Source organism: Chiloscyllium plagiosum, chromosome 13 (assembly GCF_004010195.1).
Source record: "Chiloscyllium plagiosum isolate BGI_BamShark_2017 chromosome 13, ASM401019v2, whole genome shotgun sequence".
Taxonomy (NCBI): domain Eukaryota; kingdom Metazoa; phylum Chordata; class Chondrichthyes; order Orectolobiformes; family Hemiscylliidae; genus Chiloscyllium; species Chiloscyllium plagiosum.
In genome coordinates this window covers 20,621,415-20,637,417 of record NC_057722.1, presented here as the reverse complement: position 1 = coordinate 20,637,417, position 16,003 = coordinate 20,621,415, and positions in this window count along the sequence as shown.

The following is a 16,003-nucleotide window of genomic DNA, read 5'->3' as shown; positions in this document are numbered from 1 at the left end:
CAGTATTAAAGATGCTTTAAATATACTTGATGACTAAGTGCTATTTTGTGACCTGCATTTGGGATTCCATAACCATTAAATGACAGTGTCAGGTAGTCTTTCCTTGACAATCTGCTGTTTTATGTTATTCATTTTCTAAGTATTACAGTTATTGTTCACTACTAATTTTCACTAGAACAACTTTTCCAGTCCATTTTTGCTTTCCAGCTAGGCATAAAAGAAAGGATTAGAATAAAACTTGGTTGAGGGTTATTGAGCAACCATCTCCAGTCATAAACTAAGCTTGCAGATGAACCTACGAATGTAAAGAAATTGAGCAGTATAATTACTGCCACTTTGCTTCTCATAGGGTTAATTATCTTCAGATTTCCTGAAAGTGGATGGCGCAAATGTAGAGTTGCTTCTATGCTAGTCTAGAATCTCCAAATACACGTGGGCATATCAATTGCCAGTGAGTTGTACCAGGTAGCATGATGGTTTAGATATTTTCTAATCAACCTGTCAGAGATGTAATTACACACTCCTGGAGTAGGTGGAACTTGAAACTGGGTCTCCTAGGTCAGAGGTAGGGACATTATTACTGCATCACAAGTGCTCAGCATGATGGTATATTAGTCAGTGCAAGAAAAAAATCCAGCTTTGGTATTAATTAATTCTCAAAGTTTCTTCCATTCTGAACCTCTTCAATTTATTTATTACTGCTGTGGGAGTATTTTCTTTTCCAAGGACACCCGGGCTAGCACTCCTGTTTCTTTCTTTTTTTTTCTTTTTTTTCTTAACCTCCACACTACCACCTAAGTGTGGTAGTGCTTATTTTTTCCCCAGCACCCATGGTGTGTGTGTATACGTGTGAGACACAGTGAAAGACACAAAGTGCACGAATCTTTATTCAAATTCCACCACCAGGAAGATAGGAAAACACCTGAGTGGCCAGTGACAAGCATGTGGGAGTACTTTATAACCAAACTCCATCATTAATTTTGGTTTGCCAAAAAAAGTGCCTCTAATCCTTTAAGTTGTCCTTCCTGCATAAAGCTTAACATTAATATCGTTTGTCATCAGAGATAATTCACATGGGCAAGATTCTGCCTGAAGATCATTAAATCCTAACTTGCATAATAGGTTATAATTTCCAGGCAGGATGTACACATCATAAATGATTTGTGTAAACTTATGTACCGATGTTAAGAACGTCATACTGGTTACAAATCTTAACCTGCAATGTGAATCAGGTGTGATTGGGTGTCCTACTATTGATGCGTATATCAGGAAAAAAACTTGTAAGTGGTTTTAAATTAAACAAATGTTCTGGAACTGTAAAAGTTGTTCAGTGAAATCCCAAGCAGTGAAAATGTCAGTGATAATAGACAAACTCGAAAATTCAAAAGTGAAATTCAAATGATTCCAGGCAGTAATGCACTTTCTTTTTACTTAGAGATAAGCACTTGGCCTGTTATTTGCTTTGTTGTCCCATTTGCACAAACACTGCTGGGAAAAAACAAACAACTCAGAGAACCACATGACAAGGGGTTGTTAAATGGTTAGAATTCTGCAGTGGCAGAGCTCTTAATAGGACAGGCCCATTTCTTGCATGGAAATCATAACAATATGGAACAATAATATCCAGCTTAGAGTCATAGAAATGTAAAGCATGGAAACAGACCCTTCGGTCCAACCCATCCATGCCGACCAGATATCCGAACCCAATCTAGTCCCACCTGCCAGCACCCGGCGCATATCCTTCCAAACACTTCCTATTCATATACCCATTCAAATGCCTCTTAAATGTTGCAATTGTACCAGCCTCCACCACTTCCTCTGACAGCTCATTCCATACACGTACCACCCACTATGTGAAAAAGTTGCCCATTAGGTCCCTTTTATATCTTTCCCCTCTCACCCTAAACCTATGCCCTCTAGCTCTGGACTGTCCCACCCCTACTTACCCTATCCATGCCCCTCATAATTTTGTAAACTTCTATAAGGTTACTCCTCCACCTCCAACGCTCCAGGGAAAACAGCCCTAACCTGTTCAGCCTCTCCCCATAGCTCAAATCCTCCAACCCTGGCAACATCCTTGTAAATCTTTTCTGAACCCTTTCAAGTTTCACAACATCTTTCCTATAGGAAGGAGACCAGAATTGCATGCAATATTCCAACACTGGCCTAACCAATGTCCTGTACAGCTGCAACATTACCTCCCAACTCCTGTACTCAATACTCTGACCAATAAAAGAAAGCATACAAAACTCCTTCTTCACTATCCTATCTACCTGCGACTCCACTTTCAAGGAGCTATGAACCTGCACTCCAAGGTCTGTTTGTTCAGCAACCCTCCCTCGGACCTTTCCATCAAGTGTATGAGTCCTGCTAACATTTGCTTTCCAAACATTTATCTGAATTAAACTCCATCTGCCACTTCTCGGCCCATGTTCAGATATCTCATGAATAATGAGCTAGTAACAATAATGTGGGGACATTATCAGGGCCAGATTTAGAGCATATTTGTGACTTTACATTGGGCCCTCTTGTGGCAGTGTCCCTACCCCTGGACTGGGACGGTCCGGTGGAAGTCCCACCTGTTCCAGAGGGGTGTCATACCATCTCTGAACAGGTCAATAGAGAAATAATGCAAAGTAAAAAAAAAAATGTGTTGAGTATTACGTGTGTACCTAGTGGGGTGATCAAGGATGTACCATGACAGGCCTGTCTCAGTTTTCTTTGCTGGAATAAAATTAGAATGACGTTTTTCCTAGTAGAAAATGATTATACAGTTTGTTTCCAGAGTAAGTTGAAAATGAAGGGAAAACTTTTACAAGAATTCATTTGTCATTCACTCAGAAATGAAAGTTGAAAGTAACCAAAGTAACCAACCTCCCACCAGTGCTACAAATAGTTACACACTTTCAATGTCCTTTCTCAGCCAGTAATAAATCAGCTTGCTTTCTGAAATATCAATTAACCCCAAAGCAGCCACTTCTGAAAGCAGGTTTTCGGCTGTGTTCCAAAGTTTACGAAGGTGCAACTGAATTTTTGTTGTGCATTTCCAGCACATGCAAGCACTTGCATGTTTGCAATCATGTAGGCAATAAAAAAATGTTGTCTCATCTCTACTGAAAACAGCAAACCCTGGAGATCGCAGCATCTGCAGTAATTTGCTCCTACATTTTTTCTCATCTGTTTTACTTGAAGTTTGTAAATTTGGGATTTAAATCTTAATGTCTTATGCTCATTGTCCAAGTTAAAAAAAAGACTTGCCTATTTTAGTTGTACCTGTACCTTTACGGTTGCTTATCTGATTCTTTAAGGGAAATGCAACATTATTACTCATACAACACAGAAAGCATGCTGTATACCTTTTACCGGTGTGCATCAATAACTGGAATGGAACAGGAAAACTGGCAAGTAGTACATTTTGAAATAAGTGCAATTAAGTGTGCATTGAATTTTAGTAATTAAATATTTTTGTTTGGAGCAATTAACTTTTATGGAAATTTTATAACCAAAGTGTGATTGTGTAGAAGATTTGAAAGAAGGAGGAGGAGATATGGAGTTGAAAGGATGCACCATGGTGGAAAATGTAGCAGCAGCTCAGCAGGTTGGAGTTCACCACAACCTCCACACTGAAAAGGATAAGCTTCAAGCTCAGTAATAACCATGCATCACTCTGCTCTTTCACAGTGACAACAGGTTGGCTCATAGAGACTACCACTGCACTAAATATTTTGTTGTATCAGACAACCTATGCTCCATTGAAGTCCTCATCTGAATTCCCTGCAGCAGAATCATGGACCCTCCAGGTACTAACACATGCACTATCATTCCTCCTAGCTTCATTGCAACCCACTCATGGCCAGTGACCGAAATTGTGCAGCTAAGGCCTTAATATCACCCTTCAAGGTTGGTTCAATGTCAGTATCTGAGCTGGTGGCTGTGAACAGCAGATGGCATGATGGTGCTTCTCCTGAAACTCAACCTCAGGGGGGTAATAGGCTGGCCAGCTGGCTGTTCTCTTTTTGGAAAAATAAATTGAGCTCAATTGATGTGAAGAGGCGTGGAAGTGTGAGAAACAGAACTCACTCACAAATCAATCAGCCTGAGACAAAGTCTTGGAAACAAGAACAATTTATTACAGCCTTGCAAGTACCGGCGCCTCTGCAATCAAGCAGAAATGCGCGCAAAAACAGAGCATGTAAGCAATCTTATTCATTTACAAGTTGCGGAATCACGCCTCCCTTTTCCCATCCTATCATAAGCCGATTGCCTCACTTGTTTTTTCTCTCTAGTTATTTTCTTATCTGGCCATCCTGCTGTCCTTGTATGTCTGCATTCTTTGTTCCTTGTTTGTTACAGCTTGTTCTTTTATCCAGTTTCTCTTATCATACTATAAGCTTTATTGTGAAATGCCCCTGCTGCTTCTTTTTGTGGTCAACTACAACACTTTAAAGTTATTTCCTAGCTTAAAACTAATTTCTTTAAAAGACCCTCTATATTCATTAAAGTCTTAGCCTTAAGTATGCTACAAGAATTCCGCAACCGTTTGTATAATGTTCCCCTTCCCTTCCCTTCCCCCCACTACACCCCCTCCTCCACCTGCAAAAGCAACATTTCTAATCTCCCACAGAAGGAGGTTGACTGGAAAGAAAAAAGGTACATGGTTATTTCATCTGCAGCTTTTACATCCCAACAGATTGTGACGAAAGGATGAATTGGAATTTGAGGAAGTGTATCCTGGGTGGCTTGAGCAATGCCAGTGGGCATAACCTCAGTGATGGCTGTGCCAATAATGACAAGCAACATCTCCTCCAAAGCAGTTGAAACATAGTTGTGCCTGACCCTATGGTTTCTTTATTGTTCTCTCTTGTACGGCAGCTTGTCTTGCCAGATAGATGTCAGTGAATGTGTTGCAATATGCTTGAGTGACATGTCAAGGGGCAGTGGTTAGAGTTTTGAGCAGTGTAGGAGGCTGATGATGCAGTGGGTAGGAGATGACATTCAAAGATGCACTCATTAGCTTTGACCACTTGAATGATCTCTTTCTGACACTGTATCCAGATCCTTGGGCCAGAGTCCCAGCACTGACCTCCATGCCGGTCTGATTGCCCACTGTTGCAGTGTCGGCCTGGAGGTTTCCTGTCACACTATGGAGAGATTATGTCTCTCCTTTCTACACTGATGCTTCTAGTACTGTGCCTGAGAATCTGGCAGCCCTCTTTCATTGCCCCAGTGTCCTCTTCTCTTAAGAGTCTTTCCCATCCATTTCCAGCTTTTGTTGCAGCCAGAATGCACCTTCTCTTCAAGAGGTGCAGGTTAACTTCCTAAAGCATTGTTAATTATTCCAATCACTCAGGGATGATTAATAGATGGAATTTCAACCTGGACCTTCTAGCTCAGAGGTAGGGTCAATACCACTGTGCCACAAATGGCGGATTGTAGGGAAGGTGATGGACTAGTGGTATTATCACTAGATTATTAATCCAACAACTGTGCTACTGCTCTGGGCACCTAGGTTCAAATCCCACTACTTGGGATCTAATGATGACCATGAAGCCACTACCGATTGTTGGAAAAACCTATCTAGTTTATTCTGTTCACTAATGTCCTTTAAGGGAGGGAAATCTGGCACCCTCACCTGGGTTGGCTGATGTCACCTGACCCACTCGACTCTCATCTACCCTCTGAACTGGCAAATCAGGAATGGTAAGGTCTTGGTGAGTGTTGCTGAAGAAAAAGACCTTGGAGTGCAGGTTCATAGTTCCTTGAAAGTAGAGTTGCAGCTATGCAGGGTTGTGGAGGAAGCATTGGTACGCTTGCCTTTACTGGTTAGTGCATTTATTATAGGAGTTAAGAGTTGAAAATGATGGCGCTAGAAAAAGCACAGCAGGTCAGGCAGCATCCGCGGAGCAGGAGAGTTGACATTTCAGGTGTAAGCCCTTCATCAGGAATGCAGAGAGGGAAAGCGGCTGAGAGATAAATGGGGGGTAAGGGGGAGTGGTGTGTGTGGGAGAGGGTGGAACGGAGAGGTGGGAAGGAAGATGGACAGATCAAGAGGGTCGTGCTGAGTTGGAGAGTTGGATCTAGGTTGAGGTGGAGGGAGGGCGAGAGGTTTATAAAATCAAAAGGGGCATGGATATGGTAAATAGACAATGTCTTTTCCCTGGTGTGGGGAAGTGCACAAGAAGAGGGCATAGGTTTAAGGTGAGAGGGGAAAGATTTGAAAGGGACCTATGGGACAAATATTTCACACAGAGGGGTGCATGTATGGAATGAGCTGCCAGAGGAAGTGGTGGAGGCTGGTACAATTACAGCACTTAAATGGCATTTGGATGGGTATATGAAAAGGAAGGAAGGGACCCAAATGCTGGAAAATGGGACTAGATTAAGTTAGTTGGCATGGATGAGTTGGACCGAAGGGTCTGTTTCCATGCTGTATGACTCTATGACTACATAACTAGCCTAGCATGCCACTTAGTTGTACCGATCACTATGAAATCTCAATGAAGAAATGAAACCGGACAGACAACCTGGAATCAATCCAGGCACCAGAAATGACAATGGCAAAAAAAAAGCCCTGTCAAACCTGCAAAGACCTCCTGACTAACATCTGGGAGAGATATCTCACAGACTAGTCAAGCAACTGCCTGACATAGCCATACTCATGGAATCATTGCTTATAGACAATGGCCTAGACACCACCATCACCACCCTAGATAGAATCACAGAGGTTTGGTCTGTAGGTACAACAAATAATTAGGAAGGCAAATGGAATTTTGTCCTTCATTGCTAAAGTGATTGAGTTTAAAAGCAGGGAAGTTATGTTGCAGCTGTATCGGGTGCTGTTGAGATTACAACTGGAGTATTACATGTATTTTGATCTCCTTACTTGAGAAAGGATGTACTGGCACTGGAGGGGGTGCAGAGGATGTTCAATAGGTTGATTCTGGAGTTGAGGGGGTTGGCTTATGAGGAGAGACTGAGTACCCTGGGATTATATTAATTGGAATAGTACCCTGGGATTATATTAATTGGAATTTAGAAGAATAAGGGAAGATCTTATAGAAACATCTAAGAATATGAAGGGAATAGATAAGATAGAAGTAGAGAGGATGTTTCCACTGGTGGGTGAAATTAGGGCAAGAGGGCATAGCCTCAAAATTAGAAGGAGCAGACTTACGACTAAATTGAGAAGGACCTTCTTCACCCAGAGGGTTGTGAATCTATGGAATTCCCTGCCCAGTGAAGTAGTTGACGCTACTTCAGCAAACGTTTTTAAAGCTAAGGTAGATTTTTTTTGAAGGGTAAGGAATTAAGGGATACGGTGAGAGGATGGGTAAGTGGAGCTGAGGCCACCAAAAGATCAGCCATGATCTTATTTAATGGTGGAGCAAACTCAAAGGGCCAGATGGCCTACTCCTGCTCCTAGTTCTCATGTAAATATGTCCTGTCTTACGGCAGGATAAACCCAGCAGAGATGGTGGCACAGTGGTTTACAGTCAGGAGAGAGTTGCCCTGGGACTTCTCAACATTGTCCCTGGATCCCATGAGGTCTTATGGAATTAGGTTAAACATGTGCAAGGAAACCTCCTGCTGATTACCAACTCCTGTCCTCCTCTGGCCGATGAATCAGTGCTCCTCCAGGTTATGCACCACTTGGAAGAAGCAGGGAAGGTGACAACAGTACAGAATATACTCTGGGTGGGGATTTAATGTCCAGCACCAATAGTAGCTCAGCAGCGGCACTACTGATTGAGCTGGTCAAGTCCTAAAAGGATATTACTGCTAGACTGGGTCTGCTGCAGGTGGTGAGGGAACAAATAAGAGGGAAAAACAATGTTCAGCAGCATAGATGAGTCCTGAAACAGTCCCTGTCCAAATTGAACAAGCTCAACACCACTCAGGACAAAACAGCCTGCTTTATTGGCATCACATCCACAAGATTCAACTTCCTCCACCACTGACGCTCAGTAGCAGCAATGCGTACTATCTACAAGATGCACTGCAGAAATTCACCAAGATCCCCAGACAGCACCTTCCAAACTCACAGCCATTTCTCTCTGGATGGAAAGGGCAGCAAATACATGGGAGTACCACTACCTGCAAGTTCCCCTCCAAGCTGTTCACCATCCTGACTGGGAAATATATCACTGTTCCCTCACTGTCGATGGGACAAAATTCTGCAATTCTCTCCCAACAGCATTGTGGGTCTAGCGACAACACTTGAACTTCAGTAGTTCAAGAAGTCAGCTCACCACAACCTTCTCAAGCACAACTACAGTGACCTTGTAACCTCTGCACAATTACAGTGACCTTGTACCCACACAATGTTACTCAGCAGTGTGTTTCAGATGGGGCTGGAGTTTAGTCCTATAATTTCAGAATTCTATCCATACTTAGCCTTGATTTTTTTCAATCAATTACACATAAATTATTTTGTCCGTAGTCATAGGTTAGTAGACATAGGTTTGATAAGCAATAATAAAGGAGAAACAAACAGGGTGATTATATTCAATTTCTATTTCAAACTGCTTCAACTGCAATTGAAATCTTGGTGACTCCATTAACTCACCGTCTATTACCCTGATGGACTTATATAAGGTGTGATTTACTTGGATAGCGTGCAAAACAATATTTTTCACTCTATCTTGGTACATGTGACAATAATAATCAAATCTGGTTTGCATTGCCATTCTTCAAATATTGGGCTGTTACCTCAATTACATCAGTATCCCTAGCTATTTGCAACTTTAACACAGAAAGTTGGATATATATTTGAAAGTAAAGTTTGAGGGCTACAAAGATAGGTATTCGATCTCCTATTTTCTAATGAGAGTCTGAGTCTGGTGGTAGATTCAGTGTAAATTTATTTTGGTACAACTTAGTTACAGCTTCAGATTTTCTTAGCAGTAAGACACACACAAAGCTACAAATTGTCTTAAACAGTTAAACTTAGAGTGCACCTCCCTGATCACTACTGGTCAGCAGAGCAGAGTTATCCCTTTGTAATTGGCTCTCTGCTATAACATTTTATGCTGTTCAAGCTTGCCTCAGCAAAACAACAGAGATGGACAGGCATATGGTCCACCCCCATGATGTTTTCCAGACTCTTATCTCCCTTCTTGAGACTCTTCAGAATGGATATTGCATTCTGTTAACATTTGCCAGCTGCACTGTGTTAACTGCCAATTAATTGGATACTTGCCTATCACTTCAGGACCTGATTCATTTTTGTCTTCAATGAAATGGGGGCGGGGGCTGCTTTTACTGACTGAAACTGGTTTGAATCCTTTCCTTCAATGCTTTTAGTGATTTTTTTTGTATATATGTAGATGAGTAACTAATTCAGAACCTGTATCTTTAATTATTGATTAAACAACTAATTAGTGTGAGATATCATTATCTATGTCTTATGCTTCAGCTGCAACCTTGAGTGTACAGAGCTGCTATTGTTTTACTTGTTAAGACAACATTAATCAAATGTGAAATGTTATTATTTATATCTTATGCAAATTCAGCAGCTATTTTGTGTTGCTCAATTATGGGCAGCCCTAACAACAGGGCTGGGTTGTGGGACTAGCTGGGTAGCTCTTTTAGAAGCTGGTACAAACATGATGAGTCAAATGGCCTCCTTCTGTACTGTGAGGTTCTGTGATTCCTAACAATATTCACATAAATGGCATAAGATCTACAATGTTTCGATTTGAATGTCAGGAATAATCATTAGCAAAATAACTGCCAAGCTACAAAAAGCAGAGAAACAGCAGTGTTTTTCTATCTTGTGTTAGTCAATTGCACATCTTTGAGGAAAGTATTTTACAATGAAACTTACAAATTATGCCACATTCTATACAGAAACAGGATTAACAATATAATTGTTCTTTCTCTCTGATCATTGACGACAGATGACATATCTACTACTGGAAACAGAATATTCCTCTTTACCATGTCAAAATTGTTCAGCATCTTGAACACCTCAATGAGGTTTCTTCTTAATCTTCTCTGTTCCAAAGAGGATGAGTCTGATTTCTCTAATCTTTCCTTGTATTTAAAATCCCTCATTTCTGCTATCATTCTAGTAAAGCTCCTTTGCACTCTTTCTGGGGTTTTTACATCTTTCCTTAAGTAAGGTTCTCAGAACTGAACACAATACTCCAAACCAGGTCTGACCTATGACTATAGAGATATAGCTGTATACTCCATGCCTCTAAGATATTCTGTCGAGAATCACAGATCATTTCTCTGAAATTTATCTTTAATAGATCATACATTAAGTATTCACAGTTATGGCTATTCACACTGATTCAAAGGACAATATATGAATGTACCTTTATAAAGTCTATCCTTATACAATGTTCACATATTATAGCACAAGTATCTATTAAATTGATAGGCCTTGCTGAAATAATAATGACCCTGTAATTAATGCACAAATTGGCCAGCAGATTCAGGATAATATGTTTGGATAACATAACTTGCTTCACACAAACCACTTCTTGGCCTTTTACTTGACCAGCAATTTTTAGACATTTCTTGATTTGCACATTAATTGCCCATGATATCCATCATAGAGAGCTAAACATCTTATTAATGCAATACCACCTAAACTCTCCAAGTTGAGAAAGGAACAAGATGGAATTAGCAGAATTTTAAAACACTTTTTTTGACAATTGCTTTCTGACTTTTTTCCCATCAAACCTCTTTCCCTCTTTATTCCCATTTCTCTATCTAATCTACCATTACTGTATTTACAAATACACTTTTTCTTCAATCTTTTATTTCTTGAACCTTAAATTTCATTGATAAATTGTTAATCAGTCATTCACTAAACTCATAAATACCGTTATTGCATAATTTCCATTGCAAATTATATTTGAACTGAAGACTGTAGGTAAAGTCCAACTCGTGGTGCAAGCCCAGAAGGTGGCGCACTGAAAAGATTTGGCCCAACACAAAGACAAGGATGATATAGTAGGTGTATTACATAATTGTTCCACACAGTGGCGCTTGGATTGCATTGTTTTGGGATAGATTATGGAAATATAAAGATAAACTGGCCCAATTTGCTGGAAAACAGTGAACACTGCAAATAGTAAACTCTTCCTTCATGTCTTTAGCAAATTGTAGGAAGTGCCTGAGTGATGAATACATCCACCTTTGCTTTTGGTCTGCCTACAAAGAGGCCTTGAAGTGCAGGTTCACAGTTCCTTGAAAATGGAGTTGCAGGTAGATAGGATAGTGAAGAATGCTTTCCTTTATTGATCAGAGCATTGAGCATAGGAGTTGGGAAGTCATGTTGTGGCTGTATAGGACATTGCTTTAGGCCACTTTTGGAACAATGTGTGCAATTCTGGTCTCCCTCGTATCAGAAAGATATTGTGAAACCTGAAGGAGGTCAGAACAGATTTACAAAAATGTTGCCAGGGTTGGAGGATTTGAACTATAGGAAGAGGTGGAGTGGACTGGGGCTGTTTTCCCTGGAGCTTCGAAGATCGTGGTGTGACCTTAAAACGTTTATAAAATCATGAGGGGTATAGATAGGGTAAATAGACAAGATATTTTCCCTAGAGTGGAGTCCAGAACAAAAGGGCATAGGTTTAGGGTAGAGGAAAAAGATTTAAAAGGGTCCTAATGGGCACCTTTTTCACACAGAGAATGGTGTGTGTATGGAATGAGCTGCCACAGGTAGTGATGGATGCTGGTACAATTACAGCATTTAAAAGGCATCTGGATTGAATAGAAAGGGCTATGCAGGATATGGGCCAAGTGCTGGGAAATGGAACTAGATTAATTTAAGGGTCTGTTTATGTGCTGTACATCTCTATGACTCTACAATTGTATGACATGGGTTGATACAAAACTTTTCCAGAAAGCTTGCATGACTTCCATTCTCTGCACCTCCTGTCATTGTCTTCCTCAAAACAGAATAAAAAGAGCATTTCTGAAAGAAAATTCATAGGTTCCATGAAAAGGAATGAGCAGAAATATTAAGCATACTCATTGGGGGCTCTCAATTATACAAGTGAAGATCTCTATAGATTCAGGATTAGTGGTGCTGGAAGAGCACAGCAGTTCAGGCAGCATCCAAGGAGCAGTGAAATCGACGTTTCGGGCAAAAGCCCTTCATCAGGAAGGGCTTTTGCCCAAAACGTCGATTTCGCTGCTCCTTGGATGCTGCCTGAACTGCTATGCTCTTCCAGCACCACTAATCCAGAATCTGGTTTCCAGCATCTGCAGTCATTGTTTTTACCTTTCTGTAGATTCAGTCAGTCTCGGTCTACTTCACTTTTCGAAAAACATCTGCACATTCAGCAGAGGCCTGCAAAATGTTGTCACTCTCTGGGACTCCCTTCTGTTCCTGACAACATATGTCTTAAGGTGATGCTGTTTTAAGCTATCTGCTCTTGGATTGTGCTGGGGTCAGGTCAGGCATGTGTATTCACTGTTGGTTTCAGTGCATGAACATTCTGATAAAATATTTAGCAGCTGAGATGCTTTCAAAAAAATTCTTTCTGTCCTATTTCTTCTTTTCCTCTAACTCCTGAAGTTGATGGTAGTCAGAGGAAAATCGAAGTCAGTATCATTCATTCAGAGGGTGGTGAATCTTTGGAATTTTCCACTACTACATGGCTGTGGAGGTCAGTCGCTGAGTACATTCAGGACTAAGATCAATCGTAGATCATAGAATCCCTATAATGTGGAAGCAGGCCATTCCGCCCATCGAGTCCACACTGACCCTCCGAGACCCACTCCCCTACCCTATCTTTATATATTTCCCATGGCTAATCCACCTAGCCTGCACAGCCCTGGACACTATCAGCAACTTACCATGGCCAAATGATTTTTATAGAGTAAAAAACCTCAAGAGATAAGAGATATTAGAGGAAAATGGCATCTGTGTCGATAATCAACCATGATTCTACTGAATGTTGGAACAGGTTTGAGAGACAGAATGACATTGACCTGCTCCTATTTCTTACGTTCTTTCAAAAATATAATAACTTTTATCAAACTCAGGAGCTCCAAATTCCAACAGAACTTTTTTTGCTTGACAACTGATCATTTGGGTGGAGAGAGGCTTTGCTGACTTCATTGTTTCACAGCAAATTGTTTGACCAAAACAGCGCTACATGTGCTGAGGCAGTATCCTACAGAGGGGTTTATTCAGGTCAGCATTAAGGAGGCTGTTCTCTCTTATGGTAAAACTAATTCCAAACTGGCTAGTCCTTAAACTAAAATATTCAAGGTTGTACAGTAAATCCTCAACATACAGTTGAGGGGCAGCATGGTGGCTCAGTGGTTATCACTGCTGCCTCACGGCGCCAGGAACTGGGGCTCAATTCCAGCCTCAGACAACTGTTGGTGTGGAATTTGCACATTTTCCGAGGGTCTGCACGGGTTTTCACTGGGTGCTCCAGTTTCCTCCCACAATCCAAAGATGTGCAGGTTAGGTGAATTGCCCATGTTAAATTGCCCATAGTGCTCAGGGATGTGTAGGTTAGGTGCACTAGTCAAGGCTAAATATAGGGAAATGGGTCTGGGTGGATTACCCTGCGGAGGGTTGGTGTGGGCTTGTTGGGCCAAATGGTCTGTTTCCACACAGTAGGGATTCTATGATCTTCTATTCAATGATGAGTATTGGAAGTCACAACTTAAAAGTGAAATGACTAATAAATCATATGTTCCCATTAAAATTAATGTAGAGATTGTCACTATATTCTGAAAGCAAAATAAGTTAAAGCACTTTGTCTTCTTAAATTACTATATTAATAAATAACTTTTAGGATAGAAAACTCAAAAATATAAATGAAATGCTGTGAACTAACTCTTCCTGCTTATGGCTTGAACACTCTCTCTCCTACTGACCAACTCTCCCTCTCGCCAAGTCTCTTTCATTTCCCACTTCAATGCTACCAGTCGCCACTTCCAGTTGTAAACCTCTGACTCACTGTCCTTTCTCACGCTATCACTCACTTCCACCTGCTCACTGCTCCCCCGTAAGCACACACTGTGATTTCAAAATGTACAACTGTTACCATCTCACAGGACATGGACAGCAAATACCACCAACTACAAGGTCCCCTCCAACCCACTCACCATCCTGACTGGGAAAATATTGTCATTCTTTCATTATGACTGAGATGAAGATCCTGACTGAATATCCATCCTTCCCTATTAGCATTGTTGGGTTATGTACGCCAGTTGAATGAAGGTGGTTGAAAAAGGTGGCTTACCACTTTCTTCTTAAGGACATCTAGCAAAGCGCAATAAATGCTAAGTCAGCCAGCAGTCCCCACATCCCATGAATTAAAAGGAAGTACAAAGATAAAATCCAGCCTATGCATGTAGGGATGTCACAAATAGGAAATAAGATTGTTTTGTTATACATCAGCGTTATGATGAGATATGGGACAGAACTGCCTCACCCTGGGCTACCACAGACTGTGCAGCAGCAGACTGTGAGGCCACTGAGATCAGAGATTCCATCGCCATAGAGAAGGCCCAGTGGCAAATGTCCCATCTATAGCTCAAATGCTACCGTTGGAGCAGTTTCCCCTTGATCAGCAGGGTAATTAAAGGTTAAAGAGAAAGAGCAGGAGAGTGGCTGTGAAGACTGTTCAATCAGGAATGATCCTATTGAATTGAGGAGCAGACTTCAGGGAATGGAGGGCTTGAGATATATAAAAAAGGACCAGAAAGGCAGGGGCCTTTTTCATAGGGGTGTAGGAAGTTGAAGGGTAACCTGATTGAGGTTTATAAAATCATGAGGGGCATGAATAAGGCGAATGATGAGAGTCTTTTCCCTAGAGTGGTGGAGTTCAAAATCAGGGGCATATCTTTAAGGTGAGTGGAGAAAGACTTAAAAGGAACATGAGGGGCAACTTATTTACATAGAGAATGGCTCATATGGAATGCACTGCCAGAGAAAGTGGTGGATGCAGGTACAGTTACAATGTTTAAAAGACATTTGGATAAGTTCATGAATAGGAAAGATTTGGAGAGATATGGGCCTAGCGCAGGTAGGTGGAATTAGTTCAGTTAGGGAACATGGTTGGTGTAGACTCGTTGGAACTGTGACAATGCTGTCACTTTAAAAAGGTTACTTTGTCCTTGTCTTTTTTGAAGAGATCATAAAGGCCGAGGTGCCCAAGAGTCTAGGGAATAACAGCTAAACAATGGAAGTTCTCCCAGTTCATGTTTATTCTAGTTTTTTGTTGCTGTAGCAGTCACTAGATGTTAAAGTACAGAAGTGGTGCAAGCTCCAGTAAAGGATTCCTCTGACTTTCTCTGAAATCTCTTTCTGGATGTTGTTCCCTTCAGCTCATAAGGATCTGTGTTTGCCTTTACTTTTTTTGCCAGGAGGTGAGTTTATGGGATGTTACTGTATTGGAACAGTTGATTAGTAATAGTTACTGTATCGGGTCAGTTAAGTTTTCCAATAGTTATGTTATTGTAAATGCTGCTTTCTTTTGTTCATGTTTCAACTGTAGTGTTCCAATAAATTCTGTTTTGCTTAAAACTGAGTGGTTCGACCAGTTGCATCACACATGGAACACCCATTTCACACGTACCTTTAAAATAAGAAAAGGTTGGGTCTAGGCTACTTTCTTAAAATATCTTGAGGTCTGGCTTGGTCCATAACAGACTGAAGGTTCCATTTCCAGGCCAAAAGGCCTACTCCTGGTCCTATTTCTATAGTCTTGTTAAGGCAGATCTGAACCACTGTGTCACAATCTTGCCCAAGAGGAAAATAATCCATCCCACCCAGAAGGGGATTGAAATCGCTGTTTTTGTAACCAATCTAACTGATACCAGCCATCCAGCTAACTGGCCCCCTCAAGGAATCAGAGCTGCTCTGACCACATACACTTGTGGCTTGGAGCAATGGTTAGCGATAGTAGAAACACTAATTTCTTTCATCACACAGCTGACCACAAATCCATCCTGCTATTACCATCAGACACATTATAGTTGCTTAGCCCCATTATGAATGCCACTTCCTTGGGCA